The sequence below is a fragment of the Bos grunniens genome, chromosome 6 (assembly GCF_055505025.1).
Source record: "Bos grunniens cultivar Pamir isolate PY7600 chromosome 6, Bosgru_T2T1.0, whole genome shotgun sequence".
Taxonomy (NCBI): domain Eukaryota; kingdom Metazoa; phylum Chordata; class Mammalia; order Artiodactyla; family Bovidae; genus Bos; species Bos grunniens.
Window position 1 is genome coordinate 103,090,403 of NC_141170.1, and position 14,536 is coordinate 103,104,938.

Genomic DNA, 14,536 nt, shown 5'->3' on the forward strand with positions numbered 1-14,536 from the left:
GTCTTCTAACTTTGGGAGAGGAGGGTCCCTATAAAAAACTGCCAGAGGTTTTTTTATTTTTGCTCTCAAACTTTGCTTTAAATTGTTGGTTAATAAATCTGCCAGTCATTTTCTTTTTAAATTCCTCTGGCTTTACTGTTTCCCACATACCCTAAATGCCTAGCTCATTGAACCAGTTAACGCACAGCTCTCCACCTGAATCTCATTGCAGTTCTCCACAGGTTAAAATCTCAGCAATCAGCCTGCCTGAGAACTAGCAGCCTTCCCCCGGCCCCACCAATGAAGTGAGCCTCCGTTCCAACCGGCCAGGTAGGGAGGCAGAGCGTCCACCCTCGGCATTGCTTCCTAGGGCCAAACACAACACCGGGTTAGATTCCCCAGAAGGAGCCTGCTTGGGGTTTCGTGTTCTGGTTGTTTACTGGAAGAAAACTTTTTAGAGGAGAGGAGAGGAGGCAGGGATAGGGCAGAGCTAGAGACCGGCTTTCTAGTGTGGAAAATCTGGGGCAGAAATTGCCCTGAAGGACTCACCTTCCCGAGGTGAGAAGACTGGTCTTTTGCTTCACCTTTAGTCAGTACCTGATGGTTGTCTGCCTTTTGGTCCCTAACCCCCTCAGCACACACCCAGAGAGTAGTGGGCAGCTTTCCATTGAGTTGTTATCAGCTGTTGAATTGAATTTCTAGGCCCAGGAAGGAGCCTGCCTGGGGTACTTTATCAGCAAACAGATACTTAGATACCTTGTCCCCTCTTGACCAGAAATGCATTACATCCAGCCAACCAATCCCCAAACGCCCAGACGAATCTGGACTCTACTTATTTCCTTGTTCTTTCTTCCCGGGTTAACTGTGTGGCCCAGCCAATCATATGTTTTCTATTTTTCTCTTCCTTTACCAAAATTTTTCTTATTTTTTATTCTCTGAAAGCATCCCACCTTCTGATCCATTTTGCAGTTCCTCAAGTGGAGACTCTGTCCTGACTTTGTTTATATCACTGAAACTGTTTTCCTTATAACACAGTTATAACACAGTGGCTAGGGGCATGGGTGCGCCAGGTTGTAAAGGGAGTGGAGTACCCGTCATTAGAAAACTGTTATCCATTGACATGATGGAGAATATTAAGGAAAAGTAGTTTGTAGTTTTACAACCAGAAAGTTTCCTTTTACCTGTTGTTGTGAAACTGACGCCAGTTCTTTCCTCCTACTAAAGGCTATATTTTCCTTAATGTTAAACTGTGTCCAAGTGAAACAGTCTTTTAATTTGAATGGGAAAAACAAGTGAATTTATTAAACAGAGTGTTAATAAACAGGTGCATTATAATAATTTTTTCTTCCCATTCCCCATAGGCCTCCCAATGAATTCCCCCACACTCCTCTCCTAAGCATGTCTGACTGTTGGCTTCTGAGGTAAGAACACTTTTTTTTTTTTTTGGTCAGCTGTAATCCAGGCAAAGGTTTTCCATTCAGTGAATTAATCCCTTGTCTCCTGCTTACAGCTAGTGAAGAAGGATACAGTATTACATTATATATTCACCAAAATACATGCTTCAGTATGTGAACCAGAATTAACATTTTGGGTAGAAAAATCCATTTTGTCTCAATAATTTCATGGAAACACCTGAGAAATTGCTTTTCTGAAAGCTGCTGGGAAACTTCCAGAGTGATCTATTAAACCAGAAATGTGAATCTATTTATAGTTGACAAGCAAATACATCTCAGGTATGTTCTCATAGTTTCAAGCTACTCTGACTAGTCCTCATGGCAGAAAATGAAAAAAAAAGTACTTTTCTGAAGGTAACTCTAATTTTCTTCCCACATTCGGCATACGTGAAGGAATTTAGGGGAAATTTTGCATTGAGTGAAACCCATTTATAAATTTTTCTTATGAAAATATTATAACAGTTGCAGCAATCATGCAGACAGGAAGTGCTCAATCTTTGTTCAAGTCATTGGTTGTGAGAATTAGAAGTGAGAGCTGCTGAGGTCTGTGGTGTAGGATAAGTAGCCTGTAGGACAAGTAGCCTGAAGAATCCTGTTAAAAAGAGAGACTTACACATTTCAGTGTAAGTTTAAGGCCACAAGTAGATAATGACCTTTCAGAGGGGAGAAAAAAATCCACCAAAGAGGTAGATTGCTTTGCCTGCCAGGAGACAGAATGTTTGAACAGCTCTCAGGAGAGCAATACTGGCTCAGCAGTGGTTTGATTGATCTGCAACTGGATAGGCACTAACTCGAAGAAAGTGTTCTAGAAATATGTGGAAGTTATCGTTTCTCTATTGGACTGCCTTGAAAATTTAACTGTCCCCACAGGTGCTGTATAATCTGTAAAAATGTAGTGACTCATGAGCTTTTGGTGGTGGATGATGAAGGGTGGTGGTGATATGTTGAAAGAAATCACAGTTCTCTTTTTTTTGGTCAGGAATGGCAGCTTGGTTTTATGCATACTAGCCAATATTTATTGAGGGCTCAGGCTGTACCAAACGCTATCTGAAACACTATTTGCTTATGAGGGATGTACTTTTTAATATTATATTTATTTTTATTTATTTGGCTGCTGCAGGTCTTAGTTGTGGTATGTGGGTTCTAGTTCCCTGACCAGGGATCGAACCCTAGCCCCCTGCGGTGGGAGCTCAGAGTCTTAGCCACCGGACCACCATGGCGGCCAAAGGGAGGTACTTTTACCACCCACATTTGATAGATAAGGAAATTGAAACAAAGAGAGGTTACGCAACGTGCCCATGGTCACACAGTTAATTAGTGATAGAGTAAGATTTCAGTCCAGATAGTTTAACTCTAGAGCACATACTCTTTTTCTATTTTGCTACACAGCCTCCAAAGGCATAACCTTAACCGGGAGGAGGCATTTGTAGGCTTATATCATTCAAATTACTTTGAAGAAAGGCAGTGTCCCAGCAAAACGTTTGAGTGAAGCACTGGATTATTTTCTCGTGAATTCAGTCAACCCTGTTTGGCAACCCATATATTTTGAAAAAGTCAGGTTGCGATGATGGATGATGTCTAAGTTCTCAATTACTGTTTTGTTTTTTTTTTTTTCCACCCATTTTCCTAAATTCTCCATCTCATTGTATCAATTGGGTTTGTACCAACTAAAAAGACCTGAAGCACAATAATGTAAATGAAGTCGCCTGGATTTGACCTTGAGTGTGTTTCTCTTTGCTAATGTGAATTTATCGGATTTTTGAGGATCAGAGGCTTGTGCATAATCAGGGGCCATAGTTCAAAGAGGGACTTCATGGGAGCCTAGGATGCTCGCTTTTTGGAACAGAGCTCTTTCCACAATGGTGCCCTGTGAACTGAAAAAGCTGGAAAGTAACAGTGCTGCTGATAAGGTGTCTGCTGACAGACAGACTCCAATGGTGAAACTGTCCTATTGCAAGTCTCCAGGGCCTTTCAGCCCGAGAAAGCCCTCTGGGGAGGAATATGTTCAGCTTGGGTTTACTCTATGGTACAATAGATGCCTGACAATGAGGTGGCTGGGGCTGGTTCTGATGGTGATAGAGACAAGCTGGCAACCAAAATGAGAATAACCCAGATTTATAGCTTGAAAACCTTACCCCAACCCACAGTGTAAAACAAGAGCCTATCAACTGCCAAATGCCAAGGAACTCAAGGGATTTGATATCTAGAGAAATTAGACCAATTTCTTCTTCTTATATCTTGAAGAGATCATGATACTGTAATCCTCCCTTTGACAGTTGTGGGATAATTCAAATGTAATTAATTTAAAGTCACAGGAAAAGTATTCTATCTCTAAAAATTTAAAACATCACAACCCAAAAGACTGTTAGTGTTTCATGTTTCTAAGTACATAAATATTTATTGACTAAATGAATGAATGTTTGCTCTAGCCAATACTTTACCTCCCTGGCTAATCTTTATTTTTATGTGAAATAAAAATTCAAAATTATGCTCAAAACACTTCTTTTAAGTTACTTAACTAACATTTAATCAAAGAACTGCCAGTTAAGTATTATTTGCATAATAGTTTTTGGACTGCTTCGTACAATTTCTTTAAAGTCTCGACTAGCTTTTTGTTAATAGTGAGAGAACACGACTCATGCCTTAAGGTTTACATGCATCTAATATTCTGTGCAATTAAGTTTCTGCTTTTCTATTCAGCTCACCTTGTTAGATGGGGATAAAACTATCTTGTACCAAATTAATGGGAATATTGCAGAACCAGTGATGAAATGCCCAAAGTGCTTTGATAATCTTACTTGTGTGTGCCTGGTGATTATTATATTAATTAAAACATCTTTTGGGAGCAGCATGTAAATGGGTTTTTAGTCTTTGAAATAAGTTGATTTTCAAATTGATAATGTAGTTAAATTCAGCTTCATTTTGAAATGTATTTCAGAGTAGAAAAAAAATTGGAACTTTCCCCCACTAAGAGTAATGGTGACTCCTTAGAGAGATGGTTGATTCTGGGTCTGGATGAGGAAAAGCACAGGTTAGCTTGGGACTTTCTGTTTTGGCTGAAGGAGAGGAACCTCTCAGAGACTTCTGAGGACATGCAACAGGGACACAGCATCAGTCCCAAAGGGTGCTCACTGCCTAAAGATGGGAAAAGCTGAGTAACCAAAAGAGAATAATGACTACAATTGGTTGAAAAATATGGAAAGTATAAAAACCCGTGAGTTAATAAAGATAATGAAAATACGAGAGTGAAAGGGGGAAAAAAAAATCTCAACTCATTTGTCACCTTTGGAAGTCATGGCTGCACCAGATAGACACTCTGAAAATCATGTAAGGATAGAATTAAGAATTTATCCTACCTTTAGTTTCTGACATAAATTGTATTTTAGAGGCCTGAATTACCTGAGTTGATAGAGAATGATTATTTTTTATTTTCCATTATAGCTTATTCCAAGATGCTGAATATAGTTCCCTGTGCTATGCAGTAGGACCTTGAGGTTTATTTTATTTATAGTACTGTGTATCTGCTAATCTCAAACTCCTAATTTATCCGTCCTCCCACCCACTTTCCCCTTTGGTAACCATAAGTTTGTTTTCAATGTCTGTGAGTCTGTTTCCATTTTATAAGTAAGTTCGTTTATATCAGTTTTAAGATTCCAATGAGACTGATATCATAATATTTGTCTTTTTCTGTCTGACTTCCTTCACACAGGATGATAATCTCTAAGTTCATCCATATTGCTGCAAATGGCATTTTTCATTCTTTTTTATGGCCAAGTAATATTCCATTTTATCTGTATATCTATTTACCTCATCTTCTTTTTTTTGATATAAATTTATTTATTTGAATTGGAGGCTAATTACTTTACAATATTGTATTGGTTTTGCCATACATTGACATGAATCTGCCACAGGTGTACATGTGTTCTCCATCCTGAGTCCTTCCTCCAACCTCTCTCCCCATCCCATCCCTCTGGGTTATCCCAGTGCACCAGAGCCAAGCATCCTGTATCATGCATCGAACCTGTACTGGTGATTCATTTCACATATGATAATATACATGTTTCAATGCCATTCTCCCAAATCATCCCACCCTCACCCTCTCCCACAGAGTCCAAAAGACTGTTCTATACATCTGTGTCTCTTTTGCTGTCTCACATACAGGGTTATTGTTACCATCTTTCTAAATTCCATATATATGCGTTAGTATACTGTATTGGTGTTTTTCTTTCTGGCTTACTTCACTCTGTATAATAGGCTCCAGCTTCATCCACCTCATTAGAACTGATTCAAATGTATTCGTTTTAATGGCTGAGTAATACTCCATTGTGTATATGTGCCACAGCTTTCTTATCCATTCGTCTGCTGATGGACATCTAGGTTGCTTCCATGTCCTGGCTATTATAAACAGTGCTGTGATGAACATTGGGGTACACGTGTCTCTTTCAATTCTGGTTTCCTCGGTGTGTATGCCCAGCAGTGGGAGTGCTGGGTCATATGGCAGTTCTATTTCCAGTTTTTTAAAGAATCTCCACACTCTTCTCCATAGTGACTGTACTAGTTTGCATTCCCACCAACAGTGTAAGAGGGTTCCCTTTTCTCCACACCCTCTTCAGCATTTATTGCTTGTAGGCTTTTGGATTTCAGCCATTCTGACTGGCATGAAATGGTACCTCATTGTGGTTTTGATTTGCATTTCTCTGATAATGAGTGATGTTGAGCATCTTTTCATGTGTTTGTTAGGCATCTGTATGTCTTCTTTGGAGAAATGTCTATTTAGTTCTTTGGCTCATTTTTTGATTGGGTCATTTACTTTTCTGGAATTGAGCTGCAGGAGTTGCTTGTATATTTTTGAGATTAATTCTTTGTCAGTTGCTTCATTTGCTATTATTTTCTCCCATTCTGAAGGCTGTCTTTTCACCTTGCTTATAGTTTCCTTTGTTGTGCAGAAGCTCTTAATTTTAATTAGGTCCCATTTGTTTATTTTTGCTTTTATTTCCAATATTCTTGGAGGTGGGTCATAGAGGATTCTGCTGTGATTTATGTCGGAGAGTGTTTTGCCTATGTTCTCCTCTAGGAGTTTTACCATTTCAGGTCTTACGTTTAGATCTTTAATCCATTTTGAGTTTATTTTTGTGTATGGTGTTAGAAAGTGTTCTAGTTTCATTCTTTTACAAGTGGTTGACCAGTTTTCCCAGCACCACTTGTTAAAGAGATTGTCTTTAATCCATTGTATATTCTTTCCTCCTTTGTCAAAGATAAGGTGTCCATAGGTGTGTGGATTTAATCTCTGGGCTTTCTATTTTGTTCCATTGATCTATATTTCTGTCTTTGTGCCAGTACCACACTGTCTTGATGACTGTAGCTTTGTAGCAGAGCCTGAAGTTGGGCAGGTTGATTCCTCCAGTTCCATTCTTCTTTCTCAAGATTGCTTTGGCTATTCAAAGTTTTTTGTATTTCCATACAAATGGTGAAATTATTTGTTCTAGCTCTGTGAAGAATACCATTGGTAGCTTGATAGGGATTGCATTGATTCTATAGATTGCTTTGGGTAGTATACTCATTTTCACTATATTGATTCTTCCGATCCATGAATATGGTATATTTCTCCACCTTTGATTCAATGTGTCCTCTTTGATTTCTTTGACTGGTGTTTTATAGTTTTATATATATAGGTCTTTTGTTTCTTTAAGTAGATATATTCCTTAGTATTTTATTCTTTTTGTTGCAATTGTGAATGGAATTGTGTCCTTAATTTCTCTTTCTGTTTTATAATTGTTAGTGTATAGGAATGCAAGAGATTTCTGTGTGTTAATTTTATATCTTGCAACTTTACTATATTCATTGATTAGCTCTAGTAATTTTCTGGTGGAGTCTTTAGGGTTTTCTATGTAGAGGATCATGTCATCTGCAAATAGTGAGAGTTTTACTTCTTCTTTTCCAATCTGGATTCCTTTTATTTCCTTTTCTTCTCTGCTTGTTTGGCCAAAACTTCCAAAACTATGTTGAATAGTAGTGGTGAGAGTGGGCACCCTTGTCTTGTTCCTGACTTTAGGGGAAATGTTTTCAATTTTTCACTATTGAGGAAAATGTTTGCTGTGGGTTTGTCATATATAGCTTTTATTATGTTGAGGTATGTTCCTTCTATTCCTGCTTTCTGGAGGGTTTTTATCATAAATGGATGTTGAATTTTGTCAAAGGCTTTCTCTGCCTCTATTAAGATAATCATATGGTTTTTATTTTTCAATTTGTTAATGTGGTGCATTATATTGATTGATTTGCGGATATTGAAGAATCCTTGCATCCCTTGGATAAAGCCCACTTGGTCATGATGTATGATCTTTTTAATGTGTTTGCCTGAATTTGTTGAGGATTTTTGCATCTATGTTCATCAGTGACATTGGACTGTAGTTTTCTTTCTTTCTTTCTTTCTTTCTTTTTTTTTTGTGGCATCTTGTCAGGTTTTGGTATTAGGGTGATGGTGGCCTCATAGAATGATTTTGGAAATTTACCTTCCTCTGCAATTTTCTGGAAGAGTTTGAATAGGATAGGTGTTAGCACTTCTCTAAATTTTTGGTAGAATTCAGCTGTGGAGCCATCTGGTCCTGGGCTTTTGTTTGCTGAAAGATTTCTGATTAGTTTCAATTTCCATGCTTGTAATGGGTCTGTTAAGATTTTCTATTTCTTCCCGGTTCAGTTTTGGAAAGTTATACTTTTCTAAGAATTTGTCCATTTCTTCCAAGTTGTCCATTTTATTGGCGTATAGTTGCTGATAGTAGTCTCTTATGATCCTTTGTATTTCTGTATTCCTCTGTTGCGATCTCTCCATTTTCATTTCTAATTTTATTGATTTGATTTTTCTCCCTTTGTTTCTTGATGAGTCTTGTTAATGGTTTGTCAATTTTATTTATCTTCTCAAAGAACCAGCTTTTGGCTTTGTTGATTTTTGCTATCGTCTCTTTTGTTTCTTTTGCATTTATTTCTGCCCTAATTTTTAAGATTTCTTTCCTTCTACTAACCCTGGGGTTCTTCATTTCTTCCTTTTCTAGTTGCTTTAGGTGTAGAGTTAGGTTATTTATTTGACTTTTTTTCTTATTTATTGAGGTATGCCTGTATTGCTATGAACCTTCCCCTTAGCACTGCTTTTACAGTGTCCCATAGGTTTTGGGTTGTTGAGTTTTAATTTTCATTCGTTTCTATGCATATTTTGATTTCTTTTGTGATTTGTTGGTTATTATTTGTTGGTTATTGTTCAGCTTCCATATGTTGGAATTTTTAATAGTTTTTTCCCCTGTAATTGAGATCTAATCTTACTGCACTGTGGTCAGAAAAGATGCTTGGAATGATTTCAGTTTTTTTGAATTTACCAAGGCTAGATTTATGACCCAGGATGTGATCTATCCTGGAGAAGGTTCCGTGTGTACTTGAGAAAAAGGTGAAATTCATTGTTTCGGGGTAAAATGTCCTATAGATATCAGTTAGGTCTAACTGGTCTATTGTATCATTTAAAGTTTGTTTCCTTATTTACTTTCTGTTTAGTTGATCTATCCATAGGTGTGAGTGGGGTATTAAAGTCTCCCACTCTTATTGTGTTATTGTTAATTTCCCCTTTCATACTTGTTAGCATTTGTCTTACATATTGTGGTGCTCCTATGTTGGGTGCATATGTATTTATAATTGTTATATCTTCTTCTTGGATTGGTCCTTTGATCATTATGTAGTGTCCTTCTTTGTCTCTTTTCACAGCCTTTGTTTTAAAGTCTATTTTATCTGATATGAGTATTGCTACTTCTGCTATCTTTTGGTCTCTGTTTGCATGGAATATCTTTTTCCAGGCCTTCACTTTCAGTCTGTATGTGTCCCCTGTTTTGAGGTGGGTCTCTTGTAGACAACATATATAGGGGTCTTATTTTTGTATCCATTCAGCCAGTCTTTGTCTTTTGGTTGGGGCATTCAACCCACTTACATCTAAGGTAATTACTGATAAGTATGATCCCGTTGGCATTTACTTTATTGTTTTGGGTTTGAGTTTATACACCCTTTCTGTGTTTCCTGTCTAGAGAAGATCCTTTCACATTTGTTGGAGAGCTGGTTTGGTGGTGCTGAATTCTCTCAGCTTTTGCTTGTTTGTAAAGCTTTTGATTTCTCCTTCATATTTGAATGAGATCCTTGCTGGGTACAGTAATCTGGGCTGTACATTATTTTCATTCATCACTTTAAGTACGTCCTGCCATTCCCTCCTGGCCTGAAGAGTTTCTATGGAAAGATCAGCTGTTATCCTTATGGGAATCCCCTTATGTGTTATTTATTGTTTTTCCCTTCGTGCTTTTAATATTTGTTCTTTGTGTTTGATCTTTGTTAATTTGTTTAATATGTGTCTTGGGGTGTTTCACCTTGGGTTTATCCTGTTTGGGACTCTCTGGGTTTCTTGGACTTGGGTGATTATTTCCTTCCCCATTTTAGGGAGGTTTTCAACTATTATCGCCGCAAGTATTTTCTCATGGTATTTCTTTTTGTCGTCTTCTTCAGGGACTCCTATGATTCGAATGTTGGGGCATTTAACATTGTCCCAGAGGTCTCTGAGATTGTCCTCATTTCTTTTAATTTGTTTTTCTTTTTTCCTCTGTTTCATTTATTTCTACCATTCTATCTTCTATCTCACTTATCCTATCTTCTGCCTCAGTTATTCTACTGTTGGCTTCCTCCAGAGTGTTTTTGATCTCCTTTATTGCATTATTCATTATATATTGACTCTCTTTTATTTCTTCTAGGTCCTTGTTAAACCTTTATTGCATCTTCTCAATCCTTATCTCCAGGCTATTTATCTGTAACTCCATTTTGTTTTCAAGATCATTTTCACTATCATTATTTGGAATTCTTTATCAGGTAGATTCCCTCTCTCTTCCTCTTTTATTTGGTTTGGTGGGCATTTATCCTGTTCCTTTATCTGCTGGGTATTTCTCTGCCTTTTCATCTTGTTTATATTTCTGTGTTTGGGGTGGCCTTTCCCTATTCTGGCACTTGTGGAGTTCTCTTTATTGTGGAGTTTCCTCCCTGTGGGTTGGGTTGGACGGGTGTCTTGTCAAGATTTCCTGGTTAGGGAAGCTTGTGTTGGTGTTCTGGTGGGTAGAGCTGGATTTCTTCTCTCTGTAGTGCAATGAAGTGTCCAGTAATGAGTTATGAGATGTCAGTGGATTTGGTGTGACTTTGGGCAGCCTGTATATTGAAGCGCAGTGCTATGTTCCTGTGTTTCTGGAGAATTTGCGTGGTATGTCTTGCTCTGGAACTTGTTGGCCCTTGGTTGGTGCTTCGTCTCAGTGGAGGTATGGAGGCATTGATGAGCTCCTATCAATTAATGTTCCCTGGATTTCAGGGGTTCTCTGGTGTTCTCAGAATTTGGACTTAAGCCTCCTGCTTCTGGTTTTCAGTCTTATTCTTACAATAGCCTCAAGACTTCTCTATCTATACAGCATTGATGATAAAACATTTAGGTTAAAGATGAAGGTTCTCCACAGTGAGGGACACCCAGAGAGGTTCACAGAGTTACAGGGAGAAGAGAAGAGGGAGTAGGGAGATAGAGGTGACCAGGAGGAGAAGAGGGGGAATCAAAAGGGGAGAGAGCAAGGTAGCCAGTAATCACTTCCCTATGTGCTCTCCACAGTCTGGACCACTCAGAGATGTTCACGGAGTTATACAGAGAAGAGAAGAGGGAGGAAGGAGACAGAGGTGGGCAGGAGGATAAAGGGGGGAATCAAAAGGAGCGAGACAGATCCAGCCAGTAATCAGTTCCCTAAGTGTTCTCCGTAACTCGGAACACACAAAGAGATTCACAGAGTTGGGTAGAGAAGAGAAGGGGGATGGAGGAGATAGAGGTGACCTAGTGGAGAAAAAGTAGAGTCCAAAGGGGGAGAGAGCAGTCAAGCCAGTAATCTTGCTCCCAAGTAAAAATGGATACTGAAGATTGTGTTCTTAAAGCTACAAAATTGATAGCAAATACCAAAAAGCAAAGATGAAAAGTCTAGAGTAGAGGTTGGATTCTGAAAAATACAATATTAAAGAAAAAAACAAAGTCACAAAAATTATACAATATATATATATGAAATTTGCTTTAAAAAATAGGGTCTTTTTTTTTTGCAAAGTAATAGGTTATAAAAATGAAAATTAAAGGAGTAATAGAGGACTTAAAAATAAAAAATTTTTTTTAATTTAAAAAATGATAATAGTAAAAATATATCTAGGATTTTCTCTGGTGTTGTTGTGGACAGTGTAGGGTCAGTTAATTTTCAGATAGTTCCTTGATCTGGCTTATACTTCTCAAGATCTATAGGTCCCTTCCTATGTAGTCAGTGCCAACTACAGGGTTTTAATCTATTGCACCTGTCATTTCCAAGGCGGTTCCCTCTGTTTGTTTTAGCTTCTGTTTGCTGATCTCTTCAGTGTCTAATTTCCACCCTGACACAAGGGGGCGGTGGTGGACACTTTTTAAGGCTCACTTGTTCAGTCGTGCTGTGGGGAGGGAGGAACACTGCAAACAAATAACACTGGCATGTGCTTGCAGTGTCTTGGCCACACTGGGTTTGCCCCTGCTCATGGTGTGTGTGCTTTCCCTGTCTACACTGCTCAGGCTCTAGGTTGCTCTGCCAGGAACTGTCTGAGGTGGGCCCTGGGTTGAGTGCACTTCCCAAGTCTAAGCTGCTCAGGTTCAGGTACTTGGGTACTCCACAAAGGCGCAGACTCAGTTGGGCCTGCATTTTGTGCCCTTCCCAGGTCCAAGCAGCTCAGGTGACCAGGTGTTTGGCGAGCGCGGTCGTTGTGACTTATTGCCTCCACTGTCCCTGCCGCTCGGTTTTCTGGGTGTAAAACTGGCTCACCTTCTCAGGTGTGCCGTGTGTCTCTTCTGGAGAGCTGATCTCTGGCTGCAACCCTCCCGGCAGATGTAGATCGTCCAGAATCCCAAGAAGTCCTGGTTAGCAAGAAGCCTGCTTGCAGTTTGGTGGATGATGCCTCTTTGGGGCCACAATTGCCCCCTTCTGGCTCTGGCTGCCCTCACCTGCCTGTCTCCAGCAGGGGATGGGCCGGTCCACAGCCAGCTAGCTCTGCTCAGTCCTTTGTTCTGTGAGCGGGCTTGGCAGTGTCTTCGGTTAGGGCTTTTCACAGGATAGCTATCCCACAGTCTGGTTTGCTATCTCAAGTTAGTTCCCTTGGATTGCCTTCAGAGCATTCAGGCCTGGTCCTTACTCTAAGCAATGCAGCCCATGCCTCCCTGCCCAGCCCCTGCTTGCTAGTGGTGGATGTGGGCTTCTGCGCTGCTTCTCTGCTGGGAGTTACCATTTGGCATGAAATCTGTGGGTTTTAATTATTTATTTATTTTTCCTCCCAGTTATGTTGCCCTCTGAAGTTCCAAGGCTCGCCACAGACTCGCCAGTGAGAGTGTTTCCTGGTGTTTGGAGACTTCTCTTTTTTCAAGACTCCCTTCCCAGGATGGATCTCCGTCCCTACTTCTGTTGTCTCTCTTTTTATCTTTTATATTTTTTCCTATCTCCTTTCAAAGACAATGGGCTGCTTTTCTGGGTGCTTGATGTCCTCTGCCAGAATTCAGAAGTTGTTTTGTGAAATTTACTCAGTGTTCAAATGTTCTTTTGATGAATTTGTGGGGGAGAAAGTGGTCTGCCCATCCTATTTCTCTGCCATCTTAGGACCGCCCCCCTCATCTTCTTTATTCATCTATTGATGGTTATTTAGATTGTTTCCATGTCCTGACTGTTGTAAATAGTGCTGCAATAAACATTGGGGTGTATGCATCTTTTCGAATTAGTGTTCTCTGGATATATGCCGAGGAGTGGAATTGCAGGATCATATGGCAACACTATTTTTAGTTTTTTAAGGGGCCTTCATATTGTTTTCCATAGTGGTTTCACCAGCCTACTTTCCCACCAACAACAGTGTCAGAAGGTTCCCTTTTCTCCACACACTCTCTAGCATTTCTTATTTGTAGATCTTTTAATGATGGCCATTCTGACTCTTGTGAGGTGATGATACCTGCTTGTAGTCTTTATTTGCATTTCTCTAATAATTTGTTGATGCTCAGTTGCTCAGTTGTGTCCAACTGTTTGCAACCCACTGGACTACAGCACACCAGCCCTCCCTGTCCTTCACCATCTCCTGGAGCTTGCTCAAACTTATGTCCATTGAGTCAGTGATGCCATCCAACCATCTTGTCCTCTGTTGTCCCCTTCTCTTCCTGGCTTCAGTCTTTCCCAGCATTAAGGTCTTTTCTATTGAGTTGGCTCTTTCAATCATGTGGCCAAAGTATTGGAGTTTCAGCTTCAGCATCATTTCTTCCAATGAATATTCAAGACTGATTTTCTTTAGGATTGACTGGTTTGATCTCCTTGCAGTCCAAGGGACTCTCAAGAGTCTTCTCCAACACCACAGTTCAAAAGCATCAATTCTTTGGTGCTCAGCCTTCTTTATGGTCCAACTCTAACATCCATGCATGACCACTGGAAAAACCATAGCCTTGACTAGACAGACCTTGTTGGCAAAGTAATGTCTCTGCTTTTCAATATGCTATCTAGGTTGGTTATAACTTTCCTTCCAAGGAGTAAGCGTCTTTTAATTTCATGGCTGCAGTCACCATCTGCAGGGATTTTGGAGCCCCCCAAAATAAAGTCTGACACTGTTTCCACTGTTTCCCCATCTATTTCCCATGAAGTGATGGGACGGGATGCCATGATCTTCGTTTTCTGAATGTTGAGCTTTAAGCCAACTTTTTCACTCTCCACTTTCACTTTCATCAAGAGGCTTTTTAGTTCCCCTTCACTTTCTGCCGTAAGGGTGGTGTCATCTGCATATCTGAGGTTATTGATATTTCTCATCTGCATATCTGAGATTATTGATATTTTTCCCAGCAATCTTGATTCCAGCTTGAGCTTCATCTAGTCTGGCATTTCACATGATGTACTCTGCTTAAAAGTTAAGTAAGCAGGGTGACAATATACAGCCTTGACATATTCCTTTCCCAATTTTGAACCAGTCCATTGTTCCATGTCCAGTTCTAACTGTTGCTTCTTGACCTGAATACAGGTTACTCAGGAAGCAGGTCA

The 14,536-nt window shown here is 39.6% G+C and overlaps 1 long non-coding RNA gene across 12 annotated transcripts in view; it reads left to right on the forward strand.

Moving 5' to 3' along the window:
- The window catches only part of LOC147371130 (uncharacterized), a 43,589-nt gene that overhangs the window by 712 nt on the left and 28,341 nt on the right, over positions 1-14,536 (forward strand). For 8 of the 12 annotated variants that reach the window (XR_015165832.1, XR_015165838.1, XR_015165837.1 and 5 more), the window contains 2 exons: positions 222-309; positions 1,341-1,400. This is a non-coding gene — a long non-coding RNA (uncharacterized LOC147371130). The other 4 variants (XR_015165842.1, XR_015165834.1, XR_015165833.1 and 1 more) reach the window with 4 other exon arrangements.